This window comes from Rutidosis leptorrhynchoides, chromosome 4 (genome assembly GCF_046630445.1).
Source record: "Rutidosis leptorrhynchoides isolate AG116_Rl617_1_P2 chromosome 4, CSIRO_AGI_Rlap_v1, whole genome shotgun sequence".
Classification (NCBI taxonomy): domain Eukaryota; kingdom Viridiplantae; phylum Streptophyta; class Magnoliopsida; order Asterales; family Asteraceae; genus Rutidosis; species Rutidosis leptorrhynchoides.
Genome location: NC_092336.1, coordinates 172,756,992 through 172,775,160, shown reverse-complemented (window position 1 = coordinate 172,775,160; position 18,169 = coordinate 172,756,992). Strand labels below are relative to the sequence as shown.

The 18,169-nt window shown below is 36.1% G+C and overlaps 1 pseudogene; it reads left to right on the top strand.

Moving 5' to 3' along the window:
- Positions 1 to 14,670: 14,670 nt before the first annotated feature.
- LOC139840587 (serine/threonine-protein kinase PCRK1-like) lies at positions 14,671 to 17,941 on the top strand (annotated as a pseudogene).
- Positions 17,942 to 18,169: the final 228 nt, after the last annotated feature.

Genomic DNA, 18,169 nt, shown 5'->3' with positions numbered 1-18,169 from the left:
CAACGCTTTCCTTTATAACCGGACGGTAGTTTACCTAAAGGTAATATACGGAGAAAGTATACTGGATGTGTTGCTTTCCTAATACAAGGATAGCAAGTGGGTGACACAAAACCATAAGTTTTGAGCTAAAATTTTCAAATCTGAAACCCACCAAACCCACAAAAACATTTTGCAAACACCGGTGAAGGGTTATTCTGGAAAACTTATCTAAGGTAAAAGCTAGATTGAATTTACAAAAGATCAAATGTTTTCATAAAGATCCAATTTCCTTAAGGATCTAAATTTTTATAGTCATGTGGGACTGTAAACCACATCGTTACTATCATTGTTTATACCGCCGTATCAAAATCACTAATGTATAAAGTGTGAAGAATAAAGAAGTGATTCGAGTGAAGTATGTTTTTATTTCAAGTTCTGTATTGCTTGAGGACAAGCAACGTTCAAGTGTGGGAATATTTGATAGTGCTCCAAATGAACATATATTTAGTAGCAATATCCTCCCAATATGTAAATTATTTAGTTATAATTGTCCTATTTTAAGTTGTAATCGTTTATATTAAATAAGTGCGAAGACAAAAGGCGAAAACGATGATTTGAAGACACAAATGACCAAAAAGCTCAAATGTACAAGATACAATCCAAGTGGTTCAAATTATTGATAAGAAACGTCTAAAAATGACAAGAGTACAAGTTTCAGAACGCAAAGTACAAGATATTAAATTATACGAAAGGATGTTCGAAAATCCGGAACCGGGACCAGAGTCAACTATCAACGCCCGACGCAACGGACCAAAAATTACAAGTCTACTATGCACAAGAATATAATATAATATATATATAATTATATAAATTATATATATATTATATATATTTATATATTATGTCGACAAAGAAGAAAATAAGCAAATGTGGCTGGATCCAGCTGGCCATGCGATCGCATGGCCTGGAAGGCAAAAAGCCATGAGATCGCATGGGGCCAAAATCCTGGCCACATCTATAAATAACCAACGAATTCGACGAGTAAAAAACATATATATATATATATATATATATATATATATATATATATATATATATATATATATATATATATATATATATATATATATATATATATATATATATATATCATACTCCTCTATAATATATAATAAAAATATATATAATATATATATATAGTATAGGGTAGTTTTATATTAGATCAGTTTTGGGTTATGCAAAGGTTATTTTACGGGTTTTAAAGTCGGAGCTCTTTCCGTGTAACACTACGCGATAAATAATCAATGTAAGCTATGTTCTCCTTTTTAAATTAATGTCTCGTACTTAAGTTATTATTATGCTTATTTAAGATGAAGTAATCATGATGTTGGGCTAAATACTAAAATTGGGTAATTGGGCTTTGTACCATAATTGGGGTTTGGACAAAAGAACGACACTTGTGGAAATTAGACTATGGGCTATTAATGGGCTTTATATTTGTTTAACTAAATGATAGTTTGTTAATTTTAATATGAAGATTTACAATTGGGCGTACCTATAAATAACCATATACACTCGATCGGACACGATGGGCGGGATATTTATATGTACGAATAATTGTTCATTTAACCGGACACGGGAATGAATTAATAGTTAATAGACTTATTAAAACATGGGTGAAATTATGTACAAGGACACTTGGCGTAATTGTTAACAAAGTATTAAAACATTGGGTTACACGCAGTCGATATCCTGGTGTAATTATTAAACAAAGTATTAAATCCTTGTTACAGTTTAAGTCCCCAATTAGTTGGAATATTTGACTTCGGATATAAGGATAATTTGACGAGGACACTCGCACCTTAAATTTATGACCGATGGACTGTTATGGACAAAAACCAGACGGACATATTAAATAATCCAGGACAAATGACAATTAACCCATGGGCATAAAACTAAAATCAACACGTCAAACATCATGATTACGGAAGTTTAAATAAGCATAATTCCTTTATTTTCATATTTAATTGCACTTTTAATTATCGCACTTTAATTTATTGTCATTTTAATTATCTTATTTTTTTATCGTATTTTATTTTACGCACTTAAATTATAGTCATTTATATTTTTTAGGTTTTAATTGTGACTTAAAATATAAAATCGACAAACCGGTCATTAAACGGTAAACCCCCTTTTATATTATTATTATATATAAAAATATATATTTTGTACAAATATAGTTGTTTAAAATATAGTGTAAAATAAGTCGTCTCCCTGTGGAACGAACCGGACTTACTAAAAACTATACTACTCTACGATTAGGTACACTGCCTATAGTGTTGTAGCAAGGTTTAGGTATATCCCATCTGTAAATAAATAATTTAAACTTGTGTAGTTTGTATCGCTTTTCGTACTAAAAATATATAGTATTTTCGTACCCCCACGCTGCACACATCATCTAACAATATGCAATCTATGGTTTTCATACATTTAAACATTAAAGTCAAGCCAAATCAACCTTTCACCAAAAAGCCTAATGCATACAATGCTTAACTCTCAAATGTAATCTTTCAAATCGAATAAACACTAAGTTAAGGCATAAATGAGTTTAACATTAGTAATGTATTGCAACAATTCCCCTTAGAACAACAACAAGTCAAAATCCCCAAATTAAGAACCTAGATTTTAATTTATGCAAAATTATTTGATTCAGCAAGGATTCATGGCATTTTGTTAGTGTAAACAAGTAGTTAAACATCAAAACATCTTAATTTAAACAAGTAATGGTCAAAAATTCGAAACCCCTAAATTTCATCAAGAACCCTATTTTGCAAATTTAAGATTTAAGCATGTAATCATCAAGTTAGAGCATGAACAAGGATTAGTAACAACATTACAATCATAATATGACCAAAACATGAAGATTCAAACACCCCCACACTTAGAACAAGCAAAATCCGAATTGAAGAATGAAGAACATTAAAATCATGAAGAAATGAAGAGTAATCTTACCTTTCCCATGTTAATAGTCGGATTTGTTGTTTAAAGATGGGATTAAACGGTTGATTTTGTGTTTAGAGATGAATGTTTCGAGAGAAAATGGAATGGGGTTCGAAGTTGTTGGTGAGAAAATGAGTAAAATGAAGATGAAAACCGTTTATGTGGTGTAACATGCGAGACAGGAGAAAAATACCCCAGATGCGGCGCATCTGGGGTTCGATGCGGCGCATCTACCTCGACAAATGCGGCGCTTTTGCCTTATACGGCGCATCTGAAACTGTCGATTTTTTTTATGTCCACAAATGCGACGCATCCATCACAGATGCGGCGCATCTGACCCTGGTTCACCAGTTTTTGATGTTTTTCACTGTCTAATCAGTTTGGAAGGTCCCTAAACAACTTGGTTCGTATTAAAACTCGAAAAATCACTTAAAAACAATCAATCCTAAAAAAAACTAGACGCACGAATGAGACTATGTACAAAATGTGAAGTTTATTAGTGAGTCGTTCACTCGACTCCACCCTGATTTTAACTAACGTCGGGGTGATAAACATCACCCTTCTTTACTCCAATAGAACTATTACCGCAACCATTCTCACCACTAATTTTTGACAATAACCAAGAGTCCAAAAATCTTGACTCTTCAACCAATTTTTTCAACCTATCGTTCTCAAATTTCGATAAGTTTGACACCAATCTCTCTCTCAAATGTTCATCTTTTTCCGACATAGCATTTCTAACCCTACCATATAACTTCTTCATGGTTTTCTCAACAACACAATCATTGAGTGGTTTACTATCAAGCTTTTCTTTACCGCTATCCCCACACTTAGCTTGTTGACTAATGGGTTTGACATTGTCAACAATATTCACTGAAACTATCGGTGTGGGTGGTGGGTTCATACTAGACTCAGTTTGATAGGTTGCACTCTTGCCTCTATCTTTCAAAACTAGTTTTCCTGTTTTCTAATCTGTTAAAGCACTTGCAGTTGCTAAAAATGGTCTACCTAAAATAATAGGTACAAACTTATCTTCCTTCATGTCTACAACTACAAAGTCAGCTAGAAACTCAAGTTCACCTATTTTTACTACTAAGTTTTCAGCAATCCCTATAGGTTTATTAACCGACTGATCAATGAATCTAATGCCTGAATTGGTCGGTTTAAGTTCACCTAAGTTCAAACACGAGTAAATGGAATAGGGCATGAGATTTATACTCGCACCTGAGTCAGCTAATGATCTAAGAGTTTTAGATTCATTAAGTTTACAAGGTACTATGAACGGTCCGGGATCACCTAACTTAGGTGGCAACTCATTCTTCTTCACAATAGCAGCACATTCTGCTTCAAGGAACGCGGATGATGCCTGCTCACACACTCCTTCTTTTGCCATCAAATCATTCAAGAATTTCCCATAGTTTGGCATACCTGCAATAACATCAACCAAAGGTACATTTACACAAATATTATCCGTATTTAAAGGCTTACAATGATTCTCTTTTGGTTTTTTGGATGCAAGTGCTTGCGGGTATGGAATGGGTGGTTTGTAGTCTTCCACTTTAGGTGCTTGCTTCACCGTATCTTTTGCTTCTTCATTGATCATCTTTAAATTATCATCAACCCTAAACTCGGAAGGCTCGGTGGTTTCCATTTTCTGCACTTCCGCATGATTTCCCAACATCAACCTCATCAAATAATCACCATACTCGGGAGTTATGTCACCAACTCGGATCCCTTCATCTTCACATGTTATACTCTTCACACTTTCAACTCGGATATCATCAATCTCTTGATAAGGAGTGTAATCTGCCATATTGGATAAATCAGAAAATATAAACTCATCACACTCTTCATCATCATCTTCACACCCAAGAGTAAAAATAGGACTATGCTCCGATGTCTTGAAACTTGCTTCATCCTCACAGAAACTATAAATAGCATTCACTTGTGAATACGCTGGAGCTTGAGGATCCTTCTTCTTTAGTATAACCGGAGGGTTACTTGCACTTGGTGGTCTAGGTTGGTTCATGCCATGACTAGGATTCACTTGCGTATTCAATGGAAGAGTGCCCGGTGGCCTCTCCCCTAGTAATTGTGAAATCCTACCCACTTCTCTTTCAAGAGTTTGAATCGTAGTTTGTTGACTTTGTATTTGTTGTTGTACAAGATTTCCACTTTCTCCTTGTTTCACCATGAAATCCCTAGTAAATCTTCTAAACCTGGGCTAACATGAGTTTGATTTTGCTGTTGTGGGAATTGATTTTTATTGTAGGATGGTTGATTTCTGTTGTTAAACCCTGGTGGTCCATTTTGATATGAAAAATTTTTCAAGTTGTTTTGATAACCCGAATTTCTTCCTTGGTAATTATAATTGTTGGACCCCGAAGCTCCTTCTCTTTGATAACCATTAGAACCTTGATTCCCTGAGTAACCAATGAAATTAGCTTGCTCCTCCATTGAACTTCGATCGCAATCCTTAGTAAGGTGCGGTCCTTGACATAATTCACAACCTACTTTTATAGCATGCATTTCTTTAGTCATCTTCTCAATTTGCCTTCCTTGATTTGCCAATTGAACTTTTAAAGCAGCGATTTCATCATTGCTTTCAATACTAGCAACCGTGGTTGATCTAGAGAACTCCATCTCTTGATGCCAATTATGAGAATGTGCTGCTATATCGGCAATGATTGTGTGAGCTTCTTCGGGTGTTTTTTTCATGATTGAACCTCCTGCTGCAACATCAATATCTTTTCGAGTAGCCACATTGACTCCTTTATAGAATATTTGGACCTTTTGGAATGTATTCAACCCGTGTTGAGGACATACTCTAAGTATTTTATTGAATCGGGTCCAAGCTTCATAAAGGTTCTCATTAGGCTTTTGCTTAAAATGATTTATATCACTTTGTAACTTTGCTACTTTTGAAGCAGGGAAGAACTCTGACAAAAACTTGTCCATCATATCATTCCAATCTTCGATATAACCTTATGGTAACGAGTCTAACCAATCTCTTGCATCATCCTTTAACGACCATGGAAAGATTTTTAAACATGCGACATCATCGGTGACATCCTTGATCTTGAATAGCTTGCATATGCTTACAAACTTACGAAGATGCTCGTTAGCATCCTCATTCGGAGCTCCACCAAATTGGCATGTATTAGTCACCATGTGGAGAAATTGACCTTTTATTTCAAAACCATCAGTCATCGTAGGTTGAACAATTGCGTGGCCTTGTCCTGTCCTCGTTGCCTTCATCAAAGCATCCATTGTTTGATTTGTAGCAGTCATCTCTTCCTCTTCTTTAATGACTGGCTCGATGATAGGTTGAACAATCGGTTCAGAGTTAGAATCTAATGAAAGTGATTCTAAACCCTAAGCAAGAGATTCTACTTCTTGAGCCCTTAAGCGTTCGTGAAGTTCTCTTTCAAGCTCAGGATATGAAGGAATTAAATTAGAGTTGGAAGAACGTAGATTCATGCACTAATACCTATCCTGCAATCACAACACCGCAAACAAACCAATTGCAAAAATACAAGCTTACTATAAAAAGTAACTTTTCTAGGAATTGAATTCCTACAAAAGGATCGAATAATTCAAAGTTTATTAAAATCTTTTAACAAAACCGCTCCCCGGCAGCGGCGCCAAAAAGTTGATGTGTTAAGACGTAACCTTTAAAATGTAGACAATATACTCAATAATTAACACATAATACAGGCAACTAAACCCGATCATGTAGTAACTAGCAAGTAAATTGACCAGTTCGATCCACAGGGAGAAGTTTGTTTTAAGGACTTTATAACGATTAATTATTCTAAAGGGGGATTTGTGTTTGAAGTTGTATTTTTGTTTAACGAAACAGTAAATAAATATAGTAATTAACAAGAATGAGAATGCGGTGTTTACTTCTTTGCTTGATAAATGATAGGGATTGTTCTTTTATAATTAAAACCGTTATGTTATAGTTACAATAGAGCAGTTTATATCAATTTCACAATTTCTATAAACTCTTTAGCTATGTTTAATCAACAGGATTCTTTCGTGGTTAAATTCACATAAAACCTAGTTTACTAAGATCACTCTAAGTAAACTACATGATTGTATATCCTAAATATCGTTCAATTAACATCATATACTCACATATAGGTGGCTAGATCACTAGGTTTTGAAGTATAAGCTATAGTCTTTGATAAATTCACATAAATCAAGTCATAACTTACATAATTGAATTAGGATACAAGGATGATTACAACTATGGATCTTTTAAAAGAACATGGTGATTTAGATTGATTAACTAACTAGATTCAACCCGGTTAAACTCACGTGAAACCTAAATTACAACAATCACTTGAGGTAATTTCATAACTATGTTGCTTTGGAACTTATTCAATTACCGAATTAAACACATAACAAAATCACTTAAGGGTATGTATCTAATCGTCTAGATTACTAGGTGTATTGAAGTATAGATTGTTTTCCTAGTTAACTCACATTAATAGGTTTTCAATCTATATAATTGAAGTGAAGATCTAAACAAGCATAACAATGGTTCTTACGGTTGAACTAGATAATTTAATCAATCAAGCATATGTATTACTAGCATAACATCAAAGTATAGAAAAATCCCAAGCCATAAATCTTACATTGAAGTAAACACACAAGGCTTTTAGCCTAACATAATCATAGTAGAACTAATGAAACAATAAATACAAGTTGAATTCATGTTAAAAAGATATAGAACAATAGTACCAATTGCGATAAACGATCCTAGCTTAATCTTGATGTTTGAAAGAGTGGAGATTGACTTGCAGCCTTCCTTGGACCTTGAAAATTGTCTTAGAACTGAGGGAAAATGTAGTAGTGAAGGTGTATGAAGTAAGTAACCAAAGGCTCCATTAAATAGCCTCAAAAGTTAGGTATTTTGGCCAGAAAGTGACAAGATGCGCCGCATCTCTTTGGGATGCGCCGCATCTCTTTACGTTTAGTAGATTTCAGCTCGATTCTGCACTCAGGATTGTCGGCAGGGGCTCAGATGCACCGCATCTGGGACAGATGCGCCGCATCTGGCTTGGATGCACCGCATCCATCTCAGATGCGCCGCATCTGGGGCTGTTTTGGTCCAGAAGTCTGCATGCTCCGCATCTGAAACTGTCGGGAGTTATTTGGTGCATAGATGCGCCGCATCTAAGAGAGATGCGCCGCATTTGGACCTGTTTCAGTGGTTTCGGGCTGTTTTGCGCGTTCAATCTTCGTTTTAACTCTGTTTTTGCTGTTGGTCTTCATTTATTCATTCACAATGGACTTTTACAAATATACATGAATTACAATACATACGTACAATAATTACATACAAATTGAACAACTTTGGATCGAAATAACGGCAATAAACATGTATAATTTTGGCGTTATCACGTGTGATCGCTAGGAACTTTCGATAAGACAATAAACCGTAAGGTTGTCGGGTAGGTATGACTTCGGGTCATTATTATAGAGAGATGGGTGACATCGGGTGTATGGAACCTAAAGATCGATTTTCTAAAATTCAATTGATTGTGGTGGGAGTCTGCATGACACTGCGTCAGGTGCCTTTTATACCTGCTAGTGTAATGTTCAACTCCGGTAATGGTGTGATCACTTTGTGCTTAGGGTGCCCGTGAGATACCCTTGGAAGCAGCGGAGATTTCAATAGTGATCGACGGGTGATAGTAATTCGACGGTTGCGAAAGTTGGAAATTTAAGAGCATTGCGGTAAATACTTCTTATGAAGTGGCGGATGAGCGAATATTGTTGCTCTTAAGTGTTAGACGGGTAAAGATAACCGGTGAGCCGGTGATGGACTTAATGGTCGGTTAAGCCAAAGGTTATGATGAAGTGTTGATATTGCGGTTGACACAATTAATGTGCCAAATTGGTCACTCTTCTCCATGAGAGTGAGCAATTATTGATAACGATTCGTTAAGTGGAAGGTCTGGTGATCTCGACTGAGATGCACGACTGGTTAAGTGGAGTGGCATATTCCTAGTCGTAGAGGCGTATGTGACACTTTGATGGAGTTTGCTTTGCGAACGATGAAGGACTATTAATCGTATTTATGGTATGAGGATGCGATGTTATCACGTGTACGTCACTTCAAGCGAATGTGTATGTCGGCTCTGAGAGCCCGAAGTGAATTCGTGGTGATTTGGAGTGAATGACCAGTGATGAGAATGGTCATGTGTTTCGTGGAATGCTAATTCCTCAGGATGTTATCATCTTGGCGGTGAGAATGTGGAGCCAAATTCTAAGTAGGGGAGTTTTTACTGCCGCCCGAGGAAGCTCCAATGGTGTTATATATAGCAAGGTTTTGGAGTGTACCGTGCTAAGCCTCAATAGGTATTCGGAGTTCCTAACAAGGAAGAGTGACGGGTTGCTAATGTTGACTCGAGATTGTGCTTTACGATTATGAGTTACAACTATGGAATGTTATGCGTGAAGATTGTGATGATGGGATCGAAGGAAGTGTAAGGCTTCCTATGTAAGGTGGTCGTGTAGTACCAATGTGCGGTATGAGACCAAATGTGAAGTTTGAGATCCCGGAGTGAGAGAATGAAGTTATCGTTGCGGGTGCTCCTGTAGTGAAAAATCTGGGTTGTCGTGAAACCCGGACAGTATAATTGAATGAGAACGAGTTCGATATCGTGGCGAATATCGTATTTTCCCTGTCGGGAAACGAAATCGTAGAGATTGTCAGTGGATTATTCCACTTTACGGATGATTGTGAAGCGGAAAGTGTCGATTCTGATTGTCTCACATTGAGACACGCGGATGTTGTTTGTTTGCGAGAGTGTTTTTCCTAGTGATGTTACATGTTGGTTGTATCAAAATGTCGAAGCCATCCTCAATGGACGGTCTAGGTAGGAGGATTCACCCAGCGTTGGTGAATATTTTGTGGGTCGTGTGGCGAATTGCGAGTTGTTATGTTGATAATTCGCTGCTGACGGGATTCTAGTACACGAATAGTTTCCATGATAGTACTAGGAAGCCATAGTGTATGGATGTGTTATAGGGTTTAAGGGAGAAACCTTGTGTCGAGTGTTGATGTTTCGTCTAACTCGTGGTGTATTATTGTCGTCCTGGATTAATCCAGTGACGGATGGTCGTGTGCGGATCGATTGGTGGGAAAGTGGTGCTCCTAAGTGATTATTTTGGGGTTACCGAAATTTCTTCGTTGAAGGAATGACCCAGTTGTGGAGCCGGAGGAAGTTGGTTCTTGGTCCAGAGAATGTTCATGAATGACCGGTTGAGTAGTACATTTATGAACCGATGGAGCACGGAGTTTCAAGGAAGCATGAATCCTTCTCGATTGGGATTAATGCAAGACATGGTTCACAACGTGGTGGATTTAGTAGATCGCGTTGGGTGATATAGTTATGGATATAGCTTTTTACGAGTTGTAGCCGAGATTATTTGAAGGGATAATGGTGTTCCCCGTATTTTCCTAAGTGGGAATTCTGAACGTTGAGTGTATGAGATACCGTTTGTTGCGGTAATGCGCGCTAGTGATTATTAGCGTGTGGCGAGATATTCGAGTTAATGGAAACTTTTATGGACATTGATTTCGAAGGTATGTCCGAGAGACTTTGAGTGTGGGTCTGGCTTATTAAAGTGATGGAGATCACGGGGACGTGATCCAATTTAAGTGGGGGAGAGTTGTAACACCCCGTTTTTTAGTTACGCGTTATTTCGAACGTCATTCGAAATACGAGGCATGTAAGCGTATATTTGAATCTCAAATAAAGTTGGATTTGATGTTCTAAAACCTTACCATTAAAAAGGAAATCTCATTACGTTTCCAACGATATTTGATTCATCGAAAACGGAGTTACGGTTTGAAAGTTACGACCAAAACAAGTTTAGAAGACTGAGTCAGTTAATCTGGACGCCGTCCAAGCTTTTTGGACGCCGTCCAAAAGGCCTGACGGGCCAGCTGTGACATTTTGAAGCTTTTAAAAGAGGGTGTTTGGGTCTTTTTACTTGGGGGTCGTTTGGGCCATCAAAACTGATCTAAACTCACCCTTATCCTCATTTTCACCCACAAACACTCCCAACCAAACCCTAGAGAGAGAGAGGAGTTTCTAGAGAGAGGAAGCTTGGATTAGTGATGAAGGTGGTGATTTTTGCCCAAATTGGAGTGGTTCTTGGTGCTTGTTGGTGATTCTAGCTACTAGAGCTCGTTTTGGTGCTTGAGATAAACCCTAATCTGAATTGTAGTGTTTGATTTCTTGTTTGAGTTAGGGTTTGTGTTAGTTAGAGTTATAAACCCATTATTGTGAAATTTGGGGGTTTTGGGTAAGATTCATGTAAGTAAGCCTAAATGGGTGACTTAGGGTTTCAATTGATGAAATTGTTAGTTTGAACCTTGCATGTGTTGGTTAAACCTTAGAACACTCATGTTGACTTTATTTTTGGGTGTAAACCCTAATTTAGGTCAAAATGGGTCAAATGGGTATTTTGGGTCAAGTAAGCTTGATTCGGTGTCAAATTAAGTTTTGAGTCGAGTTTTGGTGAATCAAGTATGTAAATACTTGATTTAGGTGTTAATTGATGTTTTGGAAATATAACCACTAGTCGTTAGTGATTATGGGGCGTTTTATGACTTTGGTCAAAATGAGTAATTTGAATTAGGTCAAAATTGAGGATGACACTAATTTTGGATTAAATGAATGTTAAATGCTTTTGTTAAACGTTAAATGATGTTTTTGGATGTAATTACTCGCGAGAAGTGATTTTGGGTTAAAATGATATTTTTAACATAAGTCAAACATGGTCAAAAGCAATATGGGTCAATATTGCACGTGTTGGGGTTTTGGTGCTATTGGCGTTTGAAATGATTACTACCTAAGTAGTAATATAGTGTTAAGACTTAGGTTTGGTCTAATTGGGGTAAAGTATGATTTTGGGTTAAATTGTACTTTGTTGTGTTGATTTGAATTACCACCCGAAGTGGTAATTGGGTTGTGTCCATTAGGTGTTAAATGGGCGGGTTTTGACGCGCAACGTGTGATCCCTCGGCTAAGGGATGTTTGTGTCGAGTTCTCTTTTAGAGAATGGCTATTTATGTGCATATTGTACCTACGTGTGATATAGGTAGTTACTTGCTCGGATTTGAGGACGAAGATCATGTTGTACATGACTTGTGCGGGCATTCCAAGGTGAGTGGAATAATTATACGTGTATGTATATGATGTATTTATTTGCGTAGCGTGAGATGTGAAGTGTCGAAGTGTTAAGACGCCACATTTCACGTGACGAGTGAAGTGTCGAAGTGTTAAGACACCACTCCGGAATGTTTGACGAGTGAAGCATCGAGGTGTTAAGATGCCACTCGGGGTGAAGCATCGAGGTGTTAAGATGCCACCCGGGGTGAAGTATCGAGGTGTTAAGATGCCACCCGGGAGTGAAGTGTCGAGGTGTTAAGACACCACTCTGGAATGTTTGATGAGTGAAGCATCGAGGTGTTAAGATGCCACTCGGGGTGAAGTTTCGAGGTGTTAAGATGCCACCCGGGGGTTAGTGATACGAGGTGTTAAGTACACTAATGGATGTTGTGAACTCCGATGGTCTTTCGCGGGCACCATTCCCTTACGATTGGTTAACCATGTTTATGTGTTGTTGTGTAGCATATTATATTGTTCGAGTTATATGCTATTGTTTGTGCTAGCTTGCGTATTGGAGATTTAGCGTTGTACTTTGCGATGGTATGCTAATTATATTGCTAGCGTGTATGCGGTAATTGTGTAAGTGATTGAAAGTAAGTAGATTATATATGTATATGTATAATTATTGCATTCACTAAGCGTAAGCTTACCCCTCTCGTTGTTTACCTTTTTACAGGTATTATGATTATGAAGCTAGCTAGTTGTTAGACTAGATGCTTAGGAGCGCTTGGGCTCGATGAGGTGGCTTTTGGACATTTGGACGCGGATGGGGGATTTGGTAGTCCCCGGGATTATGCTCTTGGTATTGGGTTGGGTTATTGAGTCTTAACCCGTATATTATGATGTAAACACTTTTATTTAATGTTTGTGATGTAAAACTTGATTTGGATGTTACAAAGCGTTTGGTTGTTAATTTAAAGTGTTAAATGTGTTTTGAAATGAATTGGAGCTGGTCAGGTCTGCTGGACGCCGTCCAGTATAACGTGGGTTGGGTGTTTTCTGTCTCGGAACACTTAAGTGTAATTGGACGCCGTCCAAGGATTTGGACGCCGTCCAAGGATTTGGACGCCGTCCTGTCCTTTGTTACTGGACGCCGTCCAGAGACCTGGATGCCGTCCAGATGGTCTGGCACATATTTAAATAAATAAAAAGGTTTGTCGTGTTTTTGGTAATACGAACTTGGGATGTTACAAGATCCATACAAAGGAGAATCCTGCGGATATGTTGACAAAGGTGGTGACTTGAGAGAAATTGGAGTTATGCAGAGACATAACTGGAATGTTCGTGGATTCGGCTGGAGGGGGAGAATTGAAGGTTTTCAGCCAACAATCTAGAAGCCCACCTTCTAGATGTTCAAAGTAGCTTTCTTTGAACACCTTGTGGAAGTAGCAAAGTTGAAAACGGTGACGGCCGCCAACCTTCCACGTTCACACGTCACCTTCCTCGTTCACACCTATCTACCGCTATAAGATCTTAGCTATAAATAGAGGTGCAAACCTCAGTTGTATATCATCCCAAAATTACTCAGAGAAGTGTAATAACAACCTAGAGAGTGTGTGTGAGTTTGAGAGTTTTTTTTTGTAAGAGTTTTGTAATACTCTGTAAATCTATTCTTGTAAGTAATAGAGTTATTTTCTCTCAAATTTATATCTCCCAACGTCCAGGCGATCCTCTCTTCCTAACAAAAGGGATGATAAATAATAAATAATAAATAAATAAATTGTTACTCTAATAAGTAGCAATGTTTTCTTGACTTACACTCAGGCCACATGTAGTGGTTCGTGAGAAGAACCGCCACCGACCGCCACCCGTTTCACCCCCACCACCACCGATCCGCCACCACCTCCGCCAATCACTCCCCTCACCTTTCTAACGGGTCAAATTGTGGGGCCTACCGTAAATATTATTCTTTTTTCTTTTTCTCCTCTAACGGTGGGGTTGTGAGTGGATATCGTTGGTGGCCTTGATGCATTTGTAATATACAGATTCTCAATTAGATGATGGAATGTTTATGGTTGCATAATGAAGATGGAATGGAAACGGTTGCTAAAGTATTTGGGGGTTGCTAAAGTATTTGGGGGAGATGATGAAATTTAGGTAATGGGTTGGTGGATGTATAAATAAATAAATAAATTATTAAATAATTAATAATTCATAATTCGTAATTCATATTAATAATTAACATTTTTATTTTATTTAATAAAATATTATTTGTATTTATTTAATAATTTAAAATTGGTTAAAGTTGGAAATTGAGTGTATGATTGTGAGTGTTTAGTGAAAGGAATGTTAAAGGGTTTGTGCTGATGTAGCGCTGATGTGAAGGAGAGAAGTTCAGTGAAAGAAACAAACGATTGCATGTGGCCTCGGTATAAACAAAATCAAATAGAAAAACCCAATTCAACATTCGAAAACTTTTAACTTTGAACTCGTCTTCCCTCTCTTTTCAACGGACCAACTAATATTCCGGCCAAGTTTCCGATCACAATAATAAATGAAGTGTTTCCAATTCAGTACCGGAGACCGGAGATCACACAATTCCAAAAACGATTCCGACATACTTTCACGGTCGTCTACACGACTATCATGGGCTCGTTCTCTTAGTGTCACATCAACAAGTTTTGATACAAGTCGTCGGTCGGAATTTGATTTTTCCGGTAATAATTCAAGAGAGTTAAGCAATGATGGTGCTGGGTTTTCGGGGATGTTGATGAATCGACGTGCTGATTTGCAAGTTTTTAAGTATTCGGAGTTGAAAAGTGCGACAAAAGGGTTTAATCGGGCGCTTGTGATTGGTGAAGGTGGATTTGGGTGTGTTTATAGAGGTGTTGTTGACGCCGGCGACGGTGATGGGTGGTTGGATGTTGTTGTTAAGCAGTTGAGTAGGAATGGATTCCAGGCAAGGCTTTTTTTTTTTTTTTTTTTATTTCATTTTTTTGCTTAGTTATTTAATAATGTAGTTATTATTTATATTTATATTTATATTTATATTTATATTTATATTTATATTTGTATTTATATTTATATTTATATTTATATTTAGAAAGAAAAAAAAAAAACAAAAATAAGTGTCTCCATGAAGAGTGAAGACCTTTTTTTATCATTTCAAAAACGATATTCCGTGTTATTGGTTAACAAGTAATTAAAAAACTGGTATCAAGTTACTAGTTTACAAGTAATAAGATTTCAGATTTCTATAAAAAAAATTATACATTTTTATGACATTTAACCTTTGTAGTATCTTTTTATTGATGCATTTTTTAAGCATGGGCTAGTATGGTTATTTAGTGAAGAATTAATCTAAGATTATGTAATTTCTTCTTAAATGAGCTAGTTACCTTTTCACCTATGGTCTATTCAAGAGGTAACTAAGATTATTGTAATTAAAGATGAGGCGATCTTAATGGAAATTAGGCTAGTTTGATGATATTAGTATTCATTAGACGATAGCCTACTTTATTTGAAATGAATTAGTATCATGATTTTAGTGATAAGCTACATCACTAGAAAAAAGTTACTTCAAAACTATTTGTAATTAATATGCATACATATAAGAAATATATTAAATGCGCATTATGATATAATTTGAAAGTTTGAGTAAATTTAATTGTTCTAATGTTATGTCCAACAAGGGCACAAGTTAGCCATATCCTTATTATAGTTACCAAAAGAGTCCATGACATTTGGTTAAGACTATGAATCTTTATTGTAAAATGAGTTTAAAAGCTAGATCAGTTATAATTGAAACAAGATTATTATATTAAGCTAATCTTCAAAATGAGATTAACTTTACAAGTCTATTATTGCATTGTACTTACTTTTGATGAGGTTATTGCTTTAAATAATGTAGTGGTTGAGCTAAACAGTTATTGTGGTATTATTATGGTAATATATATATATTAATATATTAATAAAAGGAAGGTTAATATGCTCATCTTTTAAAAAAAAAAAAATATGCTCATCTTTTAGGTCCAGTAATGGGAAGATAGAGTTAAGTGTCATGTAGCTTTTTTATGGATAAAAGTTTGTTATGCATAGTGACAAAATTTAGTGGATGATTACAATATAATTGAGATTCAATAACTTTTTGTTGTTTAGACATGTCATTTCCAATTAGTAGATATTCTTTAAAAATCATATACAAGTTGTCTCCAAACATTAATTAAGAGTTTAAAGTTTCTTATAAAAAGTATATGAAATATGAAATGAGAAGCATGAAATTTAATTATTAAAAAAAAAAAAAAAATTCAAAACTTGATCATATGTTAATAAGACAACAATGTAAGCAATAAAGATTTTTTAACATCTTGTGGTTCTGTATTAATGTTATTGGGAGCTATTATGACTTCTGGGTAACAATACACTAGTGGACCATTATGACTTTTAGGTTTGTTATCTTATGAATTTTGCTTGAAAATTACATGTTCTAGTATTCAGGGGCATAAGGAGTGGATAAATGAAGTCAACTTTTTGGGTGTAGTCAACCATCCAAATCTTGTAAAGTTAGTAGGTTATTGTGCAGAAGATGATGAAAGAGGGATCCAACGGCTATTAGTTTACGAACTTATGCGAAATAAAAGCTTGGAAGATCATTTGTTGGGTCGAGTTGATTCTACTCTATCGTGGATGAGGCGATTACAAATTGCGCAAGGTGCAGCTCGTGGTTTGGCTTATTTACATGAAGAAATGGATTTTCAGGTACATCTGATCTGAACCGTTTACCATATTTGAGATGATTATGTGAGAATATAAAGATTATATATGTTTTATTTGTGCAGTTATTCTTTCGCGATTTTAAAACGTCAAATATACTTTTGGATGACGACTTTAACCCAAAGCTATCAGATTTTGGTCTGGCTAGACAGGGACCGGCTGCAGGACTAAGCCATGTCTCGACAGTCGTATGTTCATCTTTTTTTGAACTTTTGAACCTTTGGAAACTAGTTTTTTTGGGTGTAATTTGTTACTAAGTTTCATGAACATTTAAAAACTAGTTTCAACATGTTTATTTTGTATGTATATTATAGGTTGTTGGGACGATAGGTTATGCAGCTCCCGAGTATCTTCACACAGGTAGACTAACATCAAAAAGCGATGTTTGGAGCTTTGGTGTGGTTCTTTACGAGCTTATCACAGGAAGACGTGCGGTTGAAAGAAACTTACCACGAAACGAACAAAAACTCTTGGAATGGGTGAAACCTTATATTTCAGATTCAAAAAAGTTTCATCTTTTAATGGATCCACGTCTCGAACGAGATTACTTTCTCAAATCGGCTCAAAAACTCGCTTCTTTAGCCAATAAATGCCTCACGAAGAGCCCAAAATCTCGACCCAAAATGAGTGAAGTAGTCGAAATGTTAGGTCATATCATCAACGATTTTTCTCCTCTTAAGTGGAAACTGAACCTGAACTTGAACTTGAATTAGAACATGAACCCGAATCACAAATTGTTACACAAGAAACAGAAGAACCTAAAGAGATGATTATTTCAAGAAAACAAGAAGCAAATGGTAATAGTTATATAAAGAAAGTTTTTGATTTTAAAGAATTAAGAAATAAATCAATTGGGAGATTAGATTGGAGTCATTGGCCTACAGGAATGGCCAAACAATAGTGCATGATGTTGAAAGCTCTTTTTATCTTTCAAAATTAAATCTACTAAAAGATTTTGTACATATGAAAGAGGAAATATTACTTGTGAAGGTAGATAAGACAATCTTGGAGTGATATTGTTTTATTAATTATGTTCAACAACAAACAATTAATGGTCGATTTGTTTTGTTATTGATATTTGAATTAAAAATAGGGAAAAAAGTTGATAATTTGAGATGGTATTATTGTTAGAATTTTAGGACCCAACAATATGAGTAATTAAAGAAAATTACTCAACTCACAAAAGATAAACGAAAGAACAATGCGAAAAAATAAATTGACACAAGCAAAATAACGTGGTTATATGCAATCGTTGTGATTGCTTTAGTCAACGGCCAACT